Raw genomic sequence first — 16,082 nt, 5'->3', positions numbered from 1 at the left:
GGTTAAAGTTGGCAGAAATGTTGCAAAAATTGATAGATAAAGTGGTGAAAAGTGTTTAGAAAGTGGTAAAAATTGTTGATAAGTGGAAAAATGGGTTGGACTGTGACACAAAGGGACAAAAAAATGGCAGGAAAAGTGGTGAAAATAGGTTAAAATGAGGCAAACATTTGTTAAAGGGAAAAAGGGGCACTAAAGTACAAAAAAGTAATGAAAATAGGTTAAAATGTGGTAAAAACACAAGAAAACTTGCAAAAATTGATAAAAGGGTGGTACAATGGGGATAAAACATGCAGGACAAACAGTGGAGTGGGTCCGGGGTGGGGTTGCTCCCCCTCGTGGCCCAATTTTTGAAAAGCACATGCTAAAGTGCCCTCGAGAGCCAAAACGCGTGCTAAAGTGCCCTCCTGGTTGGCAAAACACACTAATCTGCCCTCTTGGGTTGAAAAAACACACTAAACTGCCCGCTTGGGTGGCAAAAAGGTGTGTTTAAGTACCCTCCTCATTGGCAAAACACACCAAACTCCAGAAGACCATTAGGACTAAGAAATACTATGAAACATTACTGTGGCAATGACTTTTATGTTGGGCCCTTTTTTGATCTATATTGAGCCAGAACTATATCTCACAGAACCAGTTTGGATTATCTGGTGCTAATATGGTGTTAAAATGCACTAGAATACAGGAAATGGCATCTACTTAATTGAAAATGTTAAATTATCAAAGCTAAGCATTTTATATTTATCGGGTATGTCACAGTGATGATACTGCTGTGATTTTCTGTCTAGGATTTTCAGGGCTTGTTTGTGGAGTGACCTGATTGGTTTTAGGACAGTCTTGTTTGCTGAGACCAACACGATATACAGTAATGACAATAAGATAAAATCATAGCATTTCAATATGTTTTAGAGGATTCAACTGTTAATCAGTTCCTAATATGTCTGAAGATTGCTGTTATATTTCAGTGTTTGTTACACCACATGTCTGATAAGGTGTACTGCTTAATTATTGTGCCATGTTTTTAAAGGTTTGGTCAGTTATATGAGGAATCGCTTGCCATTATCATCCTCAGAGCTTTTCAAAAGATCTGGTATTAAAAAGTATTGAAGTATCAAATATTCTGACAACCTTATGGTTAGAAACAGTCTTAACTGTCTCTGGGATGTATAATAAAATAACAGCCGCTCTCCTGTTAGAAATAATTTCGGATGAAGGAGACAGATCACTAACACAAGGACTGTAAAACATACTGAACAACAGGAGACACTGCTTTCCAGTAGTGATAAATATTGTCCCTTACTGCATTTTTTTCTCATGTGGAAAACTGTGGAAATGCCTGTCCTAGTCCTCTGTATGTGAACGTGCTCTTTATTATCAAACTCTTATGATTCATAGTTGATGTCTGACTAAAGAAACTAAATGAAGCACTATCCCTAAGACACCTGGGCTTTGGCAGAGCACAGGTTAAACAGTTCCTGGTCATCTTCCTCTGCTGTTGATTTTCTAGGATCCCAGTCTTCTCATATGGCCCAGCTCATCGTGTCCTCCTGGGAGAGAGTCACAGGTGAACGGCTGAGAGTAGATGAAGGAAGGCTTCCAGTCAGGAATGCAGACTGTGGATAGATGAATAAATAAATGATTATTAATTATTAGAATCAAATATTCTTTATTCATGGCAGTTAGACCCAGGCTTACATATAATTTACTGTAGTATTTAACACCTATTACTGACTACCCATACCCTTATTTTTCACTTGTTCTCTTTCCATGACAAGCACTTTGTGAGGTAATAATGGAGTATAAAAGGTGTGTATAATTAATAACATTTTATTGATTATCATTCAACCAAAAACACAATTTCCTTCATTGAACTGCAGTAAAATATTAATTATAAGAATTTATTAACTGTTCGAGTAAATCCGGCACAAACTTGAAAGGAAAACTGAGCCTAGGAGGCCGAAGCAGAACTCACACAGCTCTTCCCATGAAAATCTCTTGTTGAACTGATGCTTTAACTGCCCGCTTGTTCTAAAATGGCTTCTCTTTAAGAAGGAAAAGGGAGGGGTTTGTATCCTAAGCCATCCTAGGGTTCGATTACTGCTTTCCACCAAGTTAGTGAATTTAACAAGATAATGCATAATATAAATGGTTTATAAGATTCTAAAATGACGTAACACCAACACACACAAACATTAGAAACATGGTTAATTGGTTATAAACACAGTTATAAATGAAGGAGATGTTTCCACGTCTCAACGTGACTTAAACTGTAGTAACTGAAATGACCATTAGATGTCACTGTGGTTCCATGAAAGCTCTTCAGCCTGGGCCTATCAATGAAGTCCACACATCTAGACGTGTAGAACAATTTACAATCCACATCTGGTCTTATTTAGAGTTAGTAAGGGTTTTAGCGGGACAAGTGTCCCCGTTTTATGACACCCAGTTCAAAGGTGAGAGTTTTATGGCTTTTGGTAGAAGGAGAGGCTTGGCTAAAAAGGTTGATTAGCCAATCAGAGATTTCGATTTTAAGTTGGTGATCCTCTCTGGGAATCTGTCATTCATCAGCAGTGTCATTTTCAGCGCCGTCCTGTCTGTTACCTCCGAAAGCACAAAGGATTCATGAACAAAGGTGGATTTAGGAAGGAGAAAGGGCCTCTCCCCCCTTGTAGCTGTGGGGTTTACAACTTCCGTTATTTTTCCTCCTTAGAGGGTGTGATATGAGCAGACTTAGGTTTTGATTCCATTACATATCAAAATGGATTCTCATTGCATTGATGAATGTGTCAGGGCATCAGCCCCAACACATTTTCTGCAGAGGCTGGCAGCTCTTGAAATGGTGCATTTGTGCACTGCGTTGTGGCTTAAGGCCATACCACCCTGAGCACACCTGATCTTGGGAGCTAAGCAGGGTTGGGCCTGTTTAGTACTTGTGTGGGAGACCGCCTGGGAATACCAGGTGCTGTCAGCATTTTTCCCCCAAACGTTCTCGTAGAAGATTGTGCTGCTGGTCTAGTGCCTCAGTAGTCTGGGCTGTTTCTTCCCATCATGTCCAATGGACTCCAAACATCCTATTCCCAAGGAAAAGGCCCATCACAAGGAACAGTAGCCTGTTTCAAGCCAGGGACCTTTCGCGTGCTAGGCGAACGGGATGACCACTACACTACAGAAACTGACCGTAAGCACTGGAGCTGTTGCTTGTACATTGGATACCATAGTTGGCCATGCTGGCAACAAGATTTCTCTGCATTGCTGCTGTACACTGAAACTCAGTCATCTGGGCCTCGGCAGGCAACGAGCTGTTCCATGTGTGCAAGTCCTCGTTAGTATAGTGGACAGTATCTCCGCCTGTCACGCGGAAGACCGGGGTTCGATTCCCCGACGGGGAGATTTATGCTGTACGTCAGCAGCTCTGCCTGTATTCGTCGTCACTGGAGCCAGCCAAGCTAGCTCTTGTCTTACAGGGATCTCACAGGCTGCCAGGTCACATCTGGATGTAGCTTACAGCCATGCCACCCTGAGCACGTCTGATCTCGGAAGCTAAGCATGTTTCGGCTTCCTGGTTCTTGGTTAGTCCTTGGATAGGAGACCGCCTGGGAATACCAGGTGCTGTAAGCGTTTATCTCCCCAAATGTTCTTCTAGAAGAGGCTGCTGCTGCTTCAGCAGATTGCCAGTATTTTCTTGAGTGTGTCTCCTATGCCCAAACAGTGTTGTCTACAAAAAAGCAGCCAAGTTGATGGGCTAATGCCTTGACACATTTTCTGCAGAGGCTGGCAGCTCTTTAAATGATGTGTTTGTACACTTAGGTGTGGATTTGGGCCATACCACCCTGAGCACGCCCGATCTCGACTGATCGCGGAATCTAAGCAGCGTCGGGCCTGGTTAGTACTTGGATGGGAGACCGCCTGGGAATACCAGGTGTTGTAAGCATTTTTGCCCCCCAAATGTTCTTATAAAAGAGGGTGCTGCTGGTCTAGTGCTTCAGTAGTGTGAGCTGTTTCTTAATTTTGTCCAATGGACCCCAAACTTCTGTTTCCCATGGAAGAAGCCCCATCAAAAGGCACAGCACCCTGTTTCCACCGGGTTTCTAAACGGGGGAGCTTTCGTGTGTTAGGTGAATGAGATGACCACCACACTACGGAAACTGACAAAACTGCATGCATTGCCATGAACGCTGGGTATTCACTTCTTTCTGAACTGATCTCTCTTCTGGCCATGTGGCCAGTTTCCTATCTGCTAATGACTATTCACCAAAAATGACACCACTCCAAAGCTGAGACAGGCAACGCATGATTTTATACAATGAGGAAGGAGTTGAGTATGAAATCAAATAGGATTGGGACAATTAAATGGAACAGGCTGAGGGAAATCATTAGTCCCTGACTGTTGCTTGCACATAAAGGTCAAATCAACATAAGGAGGCCATGTGATGGTTGACTGAGTGCATTTAGAGATCAGTCGTGAAGGCCAAGAGGATAGATTGGTGTTTCCGAACCAGGGACCTTTCCTGTGGCAGGCAAATGTGATAACAACTACACTACGGAAACTGGCACGTAGCACCCCCATGACTGCTGAATTGACAGCTGCCACTCAGAGAGAGTGAGGAAAACAAGAAAACAGCTGACTTCTCCAGCTGATTTCGGCAATTCATGTAAAAGGGCTATTTGTGCTTGAGGCACTGTACATTTTGATGCATTTTGTGACTTTTTGACTTTCTTTCTGGCCATCTTTCATTAATTGGCGCTCCTGAAGCATGCAGTTCTTATTGCCCAATCCAAAAAAAGTGTTTGCCGTAAATTTCTGTTATCCCACAGACCCATAAATCAGTCATCAGAAGACTGATCTTTGACTTCAATGTAGAAAAATTCTCTCTTTTTGCCAATGAGCATGAGTCATTATTTGTATTTTGATCATGGAGAGGGAGAGAGTAAGGGCGCTTTCACATTAGGCCCAGTTGTCTCGAACCGTGCCAGGGCGCACTTGCATATTTACTCAGTCCGAAACAGCAGGTGGCGTATGCGCGTAGCTGGTTCACAACCCCGCAAAGGAGGAGGGAAAAGAAGAAGCTACCATGGCAACCACTGGGGCCATGACCTGACCGAAGACTATTTTTGTTTTGGCCCGGTAAAAAGTCCATCCTGCAGCCATGGATGATTAAAATTACTTTTAAGATGCCAGCAACATCACTCTTCATATCTGCACATCAACGACAGCTCAGAGGCTTAAATGAACTTGCGATGCGCAGATATACTGGTTTTTGAGGTGACAGGAGACTTTTATTGTCTTTGCATCACCTCTCACTGACTCCAACTTGTGTTCATCTATAAGGTGAATCACAGCAGACTGTTTATTGGCTGAATTCTGATGATTTCTGCCCTTTATTGAGGAAAAACGTGAACAAACTACCACGCTGTAGAAAGAAGTTTAGTTTTATGATGATATCATAAAGCTGATATGACGCTCTGTCCCATATCCGAGCAGCATTCACATCTCATCTGAACCGAGCCAGAGTCCACTTGAATCGCGCCTGAGACCACCTCCACAAGTGGGCCCTGGCCCGGTGCCCGGGCGCGGTTTGTTTGCGCTCACACTACCAAAACAAATTGGACTTTGGGCTCAATGCACTTGGATCTGGGACCGGGCCTCTAGTGTGAAAGCCACCTAAAAGAGCTCTACGTTGTGTTGAATCTGAGCTTAGTTCAGTTTGATATTTGCTTTAAGACATCATAAAAATAATCAAACCAGCCAGGAGCATTCAGCGTTAACTCCTGTCTTTCCTTCTTTGTTTTGCCAGTTTTTATTATGTCATAAAGAGCTGTTAATCCAGTAGAGAAATCACGTGAATCTCAGCAGGTGCGGTACCAGAGACTTTTACCTGCTGAGACTCAAGTTTCTCCTCATGTAGCTCTCTCTGTCCCTCATGGATCATCTGATGATCAGCTCAGAGAAGATTATGCAGGAAAAATGCCCTAACGTTTTGGAATCTGCTCGTGGCTGTGCCAGTGTTTAAGTCAGGAATTCATCCACATCATGAGTAGCTAATTAAGCCGAGATCGGCCGTTGTGTCCTCACAAACTACGCAATGCAAACTCAAAAATCATGAGGTGAGAATAGGCTTGAAGGCTCACAGTGTATGCCCAGCTGTAGATTAAGGCCATTTGCAAGATATTTTCTTTTCTTTTTTAGAAAATTTTTATTGAGCAGTTGTTTTAAAAACATAAGATCTAGGGAAAATCCTAACTAATCATAATTTAAGCACATTGAACAGCTAATTTCTTGTATTACATTTCAGTGTATCATTTAGGGTCATGTTTATTATCATAATTAATAAATTAACTTTGATGAGTAGCATTATTATCATAGGAGTATTTCTTTTCATCTCATCCTATGAGTTTAATAACTTCAAAATGATAAATTCCAAATTGACAGGATGCATTTGTCTTTAAATGTTGCAGAGTAACAGTTCTGTATCGTGCACACAATGCAGCAAATCTTTCTAGAGCAAACATGAGATATTGTCTCTGGTGAGACCTGGATTCAAACCTGCATCTGTCAGAAAAGCCTCCTAGTCCCCTTCTTCAGCTGTCTGCATCTGAGGCTGTGTACTTGATGCCCACTAGCACCCCTCTGAATGTCCTGGAACAACCCAGTCAGAGCCCAGACTTGAACCTGGTTGAACATCTCTGGAGCTGAAAATGGCTGAGCACCGACGCTCCCCATCCAACCTGAAGGAGCTTGAGAGGTTCTGCAAAGAAGAATGAGAGAAACTGCTCAGAAATAGGAGTGCCAAGATTGTAGCATCATACTCAAACAGACTCGAGGCTGTAATTGCTGCCAAAGGAGCTTCAACAAAGAACTGAGCAAAGACTGTGAATACTTATGTACATGTTTTATTTTTGTTCTTTATTTTTTAAACAAATTTGCAAAAGTTTCAAACACACTTTTTTTTTCTCTTGGTCATTATGGGGTGTTGAATTTTGAGGCAAAAAAATCCATAGTGGAACAAGGCTGTAACATAACAAAATGTGGAAAAATGAATAATTTCTGGATGTACTGTAGACGACACAGTTTTGTATGACATCAACCTTGTTTTCAGAAAAAACATGTTTTTCATGATTTCAGTCGATGGTACTACATTTCCCACAATCCTAGAGTGTCACAGAAATGTCTCTGATTGGCTGATCCCGCCTTTTAATGCCAAACATTTGCGATTTGTCCAGATCTGCTTCTGCTAATGAATCTCATGGTTGTTTTCTCATGGTTGTAATGTGGAAGACAGAAGCAATGATATTCACGTCTAAGTGGTTACTGATGGCACCAGATCAGCCAGTAAAGATTTTTCCAAAAATTTAGTTGCAGTGGACAGTTTCAGCCTGTAGAGGGCAGCCACTGTGCATATTTTAACACTAAAAGTAGTATTTAAACACTTTTCACTAAAATGTCAACATGTCAACAGTACTACTACCCATAAACATCTATATCTGACTACAGAGGTCTGAGATTTAAATGAACAGTACAGTAAATGAATACATGAACAGTAAAACTGATTAAATGAATGATACATATCTCATATAAAGAGGCAGAAGATTACAGAGTAAAATACCAAACAAATACAACAGCTGCACATATCTCACAAATCCTTCAACAAGGTGTGCTGCAGTACTGTCACATGTTTTTTTTAAGTTATAGGACTATAAAGACTAAAGAAAAAATACATGGAATCACAGTAACAAAAAATTACTAAGACTCCAAGAAGATTGGAGAATAAGTTTTAAAAACTTATTCTCCAGTCTCTTTGGGACTGAAAAGTGAAACAAAATCCTGAGGAAAAAAAATCTCTAAAATATTCACATATTTACAAAAACATCCATGAACTTCTTTGAATGGGCTGAATTTATGCCGCTATTCAGAGCAGTTCCTGTCTGCTGCAGTGACACAGAGGATGGAGATGAGTATTAAAATCCAGTACTGGCACGGTACTGGTTCCTCAATACTTCATCTCAATACCCCGCCACCTCAATGTGACTTCCTGTCACCCTAAATAAAAGGCACGCCCTCCACTTTTCTTATCCAGTGTTCTCCAAACATCTTTTTAAGATACTCCTGTGAATCATCTACGATATCCTGAAAGCTTTAATTCTCCTGTTGACTTTCAGCCACTCTCTGTCTCTGGCAAGACCACCAATAAGAGAGGCTAAAGGGGAGAGCCTTCTAAGGGCCAGCCAAACTGGGGGCCGATGGGGTCAGCAAAATGTTGGTCCATTATAAAATCAAGCTGATCGTTTTTTGTACCTCAATACAAACCACTCTTATTAAAGCAAAAAATACATATTTATTCATTTTTGCTGTAGTATAGCCCTCTCAAAAATGTAAACCCATTTTCTTAGAAAACTGAATTAAAATGGGTTAAAAATGGTTAAATAAATAAGAAATGGCAAAAACTTAAAGAAAAGATGGTGAAATTGGATTTTAAAAGTAGCAAAAATGGGTTAGAAGTGGCAAGAACACACTGTAAGAAAAAATTAGTTGAGCTTACTTAAAAAAATTACGGAAAGTCGTTGCCTCAAAAATAACAAGTAAACTACACTTGTCTTTTGTGAGTTACAAAAACTTGTTTGTTAGTAGTGTGCAGTACTTGTTCTACTTGAACTATTGTTCAAAGACTCAAATGTTAATTTAAGTTTGCAGGACTTAGCCTAAATCATCTACTTTGAGTGTGTAATACTTAATATTTTTTGTGCATTGTTCACACTGATAAGTTAATAGCACTCAAAATATCTTAGATAACTGATTACCTTGCAACTTCAGCTAGTACAAAAGTTATGTAAGTCATCATTTCACCTAAGGTGGACTATCTTGTGCCACCATATGCAACAATGGCTGTTGGTGACCCACTTCATCAATGACAGTGTGCCACACAATTTTCACTGACACTGATAACAGTATCAGTGTCCCTATGGACGGGACATCTTTAATTGAGACAGCAACTTCACTCGTGGTGCATTTTACTTATTTATCTTATTTCACCTTTTTTTAACCAGGAGAAAACCTCATTGAGATTAAAAATCTCTTTTTCAAAAGTGTCCTGGCAAAGACAGCTGCAGCAAACAGAGTGCACAAAGGTTTAGTGCCCAAAGGCATTCTGGGAAAACTGCAGATTTGCCACAACTCAAATAATATGAGTTATAACAAAAAATACTTAAATTGTTTGAGTGCTGTTCACTTAAAACTGAAATAAGTTCTATCAGCTCATAAAAATAGAGTTCAAATCGCTGTTCTGGATTTTTAAGTTAACACAACTTAATTATACCCCCTTTTTACTTAATTCTTTTAAACTAAGTAAACTTAAGTAAATCAAGCCCTTTTGCTGTTATGGGCAAGAAGTACAGTTACCTTGTTTATAATAAGTATTTAGAACAGGTTAAGAAGAACTGAGTAATTTCAACTCAATGTTTATGAGTAAAATGGATGTTGCTTTTTACAGTGCAGGTACTAGAAGTGATAAAAGGTGATTAAAAAGTGGCAAAAATTATTTTTTTTAAGGTGGAAAAAATGGGTGGAAACTTCAGTTAGATGGAATTAGAGTGGGAAAAGGTGGTATAAACTGGCAAAATGTACTTTAAAAAATATTTAAATGTTGTTATATTGTGCAAAAATGGGCTTAAAAAGAGGTAAATTTTGGTTAAAAGGCAAACAATAATACAATACAATAGGCAAAATTACAAGAATTAGTTTAAAAGAGTGAAAACCTCGCAGAAATAAAGGTGGTGTAAAGGGTTTAAAATGGACAAAAATTGGTTTAAAGTGGCAAGATGGGTTAAAATTGGAAAAAAATATTGGTGGGGAAAAGTGATGAAAATGGGTTAGATTTGGCAACAGTTGGTGTTACGTGGCAAAATTGAGTGGAAAAGAGGTAAAAATTGGTCCAAATTGTGCAAAAATGGATGAAAAGAGGAAAAAAATTGGGGTAAAATTTGCTGGATGAAGAGGTTAAAAGGGGCCAAAAAAAAAAAAAAATACTTTCAACACATAAAACCCACTACAGCACTGCTGATCAAACACACATGAACTGATATATCAATAAATCAGAACTGGGGAGGGACATTCTCTGGGTTTGTCAGGAGCCCGGCCTATCCGAGGCTTAAGGCATGAATTTTTCACAGTTTGTAAGACTGAAATGACATGGAAACTTTTTGGCTCTGGATTTCTCAGATATTTTAAAAATGCTCGGGGTGAAGCTCCCTCTTGATCCTTAAATGAATATGCCCGTCCGGGCAAGATTAGTCTTGTTTTATCCTTATACTGAAAAAATGTTTCTCACATTGGGATAAAAAGCCCAAAACTTCAATGTCTGACAGTGTGTCTCTGAGAGGATCCCCTGTGGTCTCCACAGATACCCACAATGTCCAATGTCTCCACCGTCTTCACTGAGACAGCAGGCAGTCATCAGTAGTCCTGGGAATCTGTCTGGTTTTGACCTGGAGAGAGAAATCAGAAAACCACTCTTTAAACCAGTAAAATCACTGATAGCTTTTTACTAACGACATCATGCCAAACAGTCCATGAAGTAAAGATGTGTGCAGTACCTTATAGTAGCAGTAGAGGGCAGTGTCGTATATCAGGAGACCACCAATCAGGACGACACATCTGATGATCAGGTCTATCAGAGGGGCTGAAACAGATTTAAATCATCACATTTGATCAGAAGACTCAAAGTCACCTAAAATAAGTGAAGACCTTTCTCAGTGACAGTCAGGTGTCAGATGTTCACTGTTTGACCCAGATTATCTGAGAAGTTACCTCCCACAGTGAGAGAGAGAGTCTGGCTCTCTGAGGAGAAGTTCTGGGAGAAAACATGGAGGTGATAAACACAGCTGTACCGCCCTCCGTGGCTCTGGTCTGCAGGAGGAAACAGGAAATGGGCAGAATGGTTGACGGCTGTCAGGTTGTAGCTCTGTGTTGTGACGGAGTCAGAGAAGAGGAGCTGGAAATATCCTCCTTCATACTGAGGTTTGATGGAGCATGTGATGTTGAAGCTATAGCCAATGAGGGCCTGGTAGCCCTGCGGCGTGGCCTCAGAGACCCCATCAGTAGAGGAAGAGAAGGCAATGGTTGGCTTTTCCAGCAAATCTGGAGACACAGAAGGACATAATCATCAGACAGCAGATGACAGAAGACAGAAACACTGAAGGTCAGATTTAAAAATCAAACAATGAAGTACAGAATAGAGCAGGGGGTTCTCAAATTTTTCAAGACATAACCCCCCAAATAAAAGGTGCCTGAGACCGGGGACCCCCACTGACCATGAAGATGGATGAAGGGGAGAACTTTCCAGGCCCGAGATAAACTGGGGACCCATGCAGAATATTGGTCCATTAAAAAGTTAAACTCATCATTTTTTTACCTCAATAATAACCACTCTTAATAAAGCTTTTATTCATAGTTTGCCACAGTAAATAGCCCACTTAAATATGTAAATACCTTCTCTTAAAGGGGACATACACCATATTGCCAAAAGTATTTGCTCACCTGCCTTGATCCGCATATGAACTTAGGTGACATCCCATTCTTAACCCATAGGGTTTAATATGACGTTGGTCCACCCTTTGCAGCTATAACAGCTTCAACTCTTCTGGAAAGGCTTTCCACAAGGTGTAGGAGTGTGCACAGCAAATTCAGCTCACTAGAATAAACTCTGTGTGAGTTAAAATCAACTCAATCTAAGTGTACAAATAAACTCGAAATAAACTCTAAAGCCGAGTTAAAGTAACTCTTTTCTGGGAGTTTATTTTCAACTCTTACCAGGAGTTAAAATAAACTCTTACAGGAGTTAAAATACAACTCTTACTAAGAGTTAAATTAACTCCCATCTTGAGTTTAACTTAACGTGAACTCACTTTCTCAGTGTTCATAGTTAACGCTCAACAGTGTTACATATTTTGATGCACAGAGGTTATATTACAGACCACTTTAAACACCACCAGATCAGCTCTACCATGCCACTAAAACCTACCAAATTCATTTTGGTCATTGTGGCAAAGCTGGCATGCTCTGGTCAAGATGGAGCAAAGAGACAGACAGTTTATTACTCTTTACAAATGGCCAGTTTTTGCCATGTGTGGGGCGTGTATAACTCAATGGGCAGTGTCACTCATGGTACAGATATGTCTAACATCAAAATCAATAATAATCTACCAGAAACATGAGTAAAGGAAACACAGCAGTAATAACTGTACAACAGGCAACATCTAAGCACATCTAAACTAAATACATCTATGAACATTTAAAATACATATAAACACATATTGCATGATGGGAAAACTCCCCAGATAGGAAGTGGTAGTGTAGGCGTTGCAACAAAACTGTTGGGAATGAACTCAGGAACAGTGTTGATTCACTGCTCTCAACACCATGTGAATGAACTACTTTTTTTTAACACTGCACAGGATCATCACTGAACACTAGCTGGAGTCGAAGTGCATGAATGTTCTCTGAAAATTTAACTCTTTCACTTTTTTTTGTTTTACTCCCAATTTTTCACTGTGTTTATGGGAATTTTTGACCATTCTTCCAGAAGTGCATTTGTGAGGTCACACACTGATGTTGGACGAGAAGCCTGGCTCTCAGTCTCTGCTCTAATTCATCCCAAAGGTGTTCTATCAGGTTGAGGTCAGGTCTCTGTGCAGGCCAGTCAAGTTGATCCACACCAACCTCTCTCATCCATGTCTTTATGGACCTTGCTTTGTGCACTGGTGCACAGTCATGTTGGAACAGGAAGGGGCCATCCCCAAACTGTTCCCACAAAGTTGGGAGCATGGAATTGTCCAAAATCCTTTCACTGGAACTAAGGGGCCAAGCCCAGCTCTTGAATAACAAGCCCACACCATAATCCCCCCTCCACCAAACTTTACACTTGGCACAGTGCAGTCAGACAAGTACCGTTCTCCTGGCAACCACCACACCCAGACTCATCCATCAGATTGCCAGATGGAGAAGCGCGATTGGTCACTCCAGAGAACGCGTCTCCATTGCTCTAAAGTCCACTTGTGTCATGCTTTCCACCACTGCATCCAACGGTTTGCATTGCACTTGGTGATGTATGGCTTGGATGCAGCTGCTCGGCCATGGAAACCCATTCCATGAAGCTCTCTACCACTGTTCTTGAGCTAATCTGAAGGCCACATAAAGTTTGGAGGTTTGTAGCGATTGACTCTGCAGAAAGTTGGCGACCTCTGCGCACTGTGCGCCTCAGCATCTGCTGACCCCGTTCCAGCATTTTTCGTGGCTGAGTTGCTGTCGTTCCCCATCGCTTCCACTTTGTTATAATACTACTGACAGTTGACTGTGGAATATTTAGGAGCGAGGAAATTTCACCACTGGACTTGGTGCACAGGTGGCATCCTATCACAGTACCACGCTGGAATTCACTGAGCTCCTGAGAGTGAACCATTCTTTCACAGATGTTTGTGGAAACAGTCTGCATGCCTAGGTGCTTGATTTTATACACCTGTGGACATGGACGTGATTGGAACACCTGATTTCAATTATTTGGATGGATGAGTGAAAACCTTTGGCAATATCGTGTGTTTTACCCTTTTAAGACAAGTTTATATTGGTCTCAGAGGTCTCCAAAACATGCCTGTGAAGTTTGTTGCTGAAAAACCACTCCAGTATTGGATTTTTGCACGTCTGAGAACCCCTCTGTTTCAGCCTTGCTCAGAACGAGTAGCTGAGAGGAAGATCAAGAGACCAGGATGGAACTTTCTTCCAAGCTGGACAGGCTTACCAAACCTGGGGGTGGTGCTAACTCCCCACATGAGGTCATGAGGGGAAAATCTTAGACCGGCTTATTTCAACACACATTTTCTGAAAGGTGGAGAACGAGAGGGTGGAAGGGAATGGATTCTTCTGGTATTTGAGGGGACTGTGGACAGGCAAGAGGAACATATATTTGTCAGAAAAGCCAGAAAAAGTGATTCTTGCATAATATGTCCCCTTTAAAAACAGAACAAATCTGGGTTAAAATAATAATAATTATAATATCTTGTATTTATATAGCGCCTTTCAAGAAACCCAAGGACGCTTTACAGGAACACATATACATGGACAAACTATGTTAGGGGTAGGATGAGTGTAAGGGATGGTTTAATGAGGACTGTAGGCTGTGGTGAACAGGTGGTGCTTGAGACATTTTTTGAAAATGTCCAGAGATGGAGCGCTACGAATGTCTGCAGGAAGAGTGTTCCAGAGGGTGGGAGCTGCAGCACTGAAGGCTCTGTCTCCATAGGTTCGGAGTTTGCTTTTGGGCATGGAAAGTAAGCCAGTGTCTGAAGATCGAAGGTTGCGGGATGGTGTGTATGGATGGAGGAGATCAGAAAGGTACTGGGGAGCCAGAGCATGGAGAGATTTGTAGGTGAGGAGGAGGACTTTGTAGTTGATACGGGACTTGATAGGGAGCCAGTGGAGGTGGATGAGGGTCGGAGTGATGTGTTGCCAGGGTCTAGTGCGGGTGAGAACTCTAGCTGCAGAGTTTTGGACATACTGAAGCCTGTCCAGGGTTTTGCTGGGAACTCCAGACAGGACTCCATTACAGTAGTCCAGGCGGAAGGTTATGAAAGCATGAATGAGTGTTTCAGCCACAGAATCAGGGAGTGATGGTCGGAGTCTGGAGATGTTCTTGAGATGATAGAAGGCAGATTTGGTGACAGACTTTATGTGGGACTGGAAGTAGAGGGTGGAGTCCAGGATGACGCCCAGGTTTCGGACCTTGGAGGACAGACAGATGGAGGTCCCGTCCACATCGAGCATGAGATCTCCAACCTTCTGCAGCAGCGCTTTGGCGGCCACAACAATGAGCTCTGTTTTATTGCTGTTGAGTTTGAGTTGGTTAGAGGTCATCCAGGCTTTGATGTTGTGGAGGCAGTTTACCAGGGAGTGGGGAGGGAGCTGAATGGATGGTTTGGTGCTGAGATAGAGTTGGGTGTCATCTGCATAAGAGTGAAAGCTGAGACCGTGTTTGTGAATAATCTGTCCAAGAGGAAGCATGTAGATGGTGAAAAGGAGAGGTCCAAGAACAGAGCCTTGAGGCACGCCCTGGTTAACTGGGGCGGGGGATGAGTGAGAGGTGCCGATGGTAACAAACTGTTTTCTTTGTGAGAGATATGAGTGAAACCAGGAGAGAGCTGTACCAGTGATGCCATGATGGTGAGACAGGCGGTCAAGGAGGACGGTGTGGGATATTGTGTCGAAGGCAGCGGTTAGGTCAAGGAGAATGAGGAGGCTGATGTGTCCAGAATCTGCAGCTGTGAGGAGGTCATTGGTTATTTTGATAAGGGCGGTCTCAGTGCTGTGGTGAGTGTGAAATCCTGATTGAAGAGGTTCATGGAGCTCATGGTTGGACATGTGTTGCTGGGGTGGGGCAGCGACTGCTTTTTTGAGAATTTTGCTGATGAAGGGAAGGTTGGAGATCGGTCGATAGTTGGAGAGGTCCTCCGGGTCTGACCCAGGCTTCTTGATGATGGGGGTTACTGAGGCAGTTTTGAAGGATGAGGGGACAATTCCAGATGATAATGAGGTATTGATAATGTCTACCATGATGGGGCACAGAACAGACAGAGATGCTTTCACCAGTGGTGCGGGCATGGGTTCGAGGGAGCAGGTGGATGCCTTGGCCTTCTTGACCCATTCGGCCACTTGGAGAGTGTCCATGGGTGTGAAGTAGGAAAGACGGCAGTGAGGCGGAAGAGCGGTGTCCTGATGTGAAGTGAAATCCTGAGTTGAAAATGTCTAAAATTGTCAGAAAATGTGGTGTAACGGAAATTTAAAAGTAGCACAAACGCATTAAAAGTGGCAAAAATATTGGCAAAAGCAGACAAATGGGTTAAAGTGGCAAAAATGGGGTAAAGGGTGGTAAAAGGGGTTAACAGTGACAACACTGGCTCAAAAGTGGCATAAATTGATGAAAAGGGCGATGAAATGGGATTAAGCGGTGGGAAAATTAGTTTAAACTAGCAAAAACTGGTTAACGGAGGCAGAAAAATAGGCAGACAGTGGCAGAAATGGGTCAAAATGACAAACGTTGGCA

The 16,082-nt window shown here is 41.9% G+C and overlaps 1 non-coding gene and 2 pseudogenes across 1 annotated transcript; all 3 read left to right on the top strand.

Annotated features, from left to right (window-relative positions):
* The first annotated feature begins 2,859 nt into the window (after window positions 1–2,859).
* Window positions 2,860–2,968, top strand: LOC121521986 (annotated as a pseudogene).
* Window positions 2,969–3,314: 346 nt separating this feature from the next.
* Window positions 3,315–3,386, top strand: trnad-guc. Its single transcript has one exon. It is a non-coding gene; the product is annotated as a tRNA-Asp (tRNA).
* A 423-nt stretch (window positions 3,387–3,809) lies between these two features.
* LOC121522043 lies at window positions 3,810–3,928 on the top strand (annotated as a pseudogene).
* Window positions 3,929–16,082: the final 12,154 nt, after the last annotated feature.

This window comes from Cheilinus undulatus, linkage group 14 (genome assembly GCF_018320785.1).
Source record: "Cheilinus undulatus linkage group 14, ASM1832078v1, whole genome shotgun sequence".
Classification (NCBI taxonomy): domain Eukaryota; kingdom Metazoa; phylum Chordata; class Actinopteri; order Labriformes; family Labridae; genus Cheilinus; species Cheilinus undulatus.
Note: the sequence above shows the minus strand (reverse complement) of the source record. Positions and strands in the feature narration are given on the sequence as shown.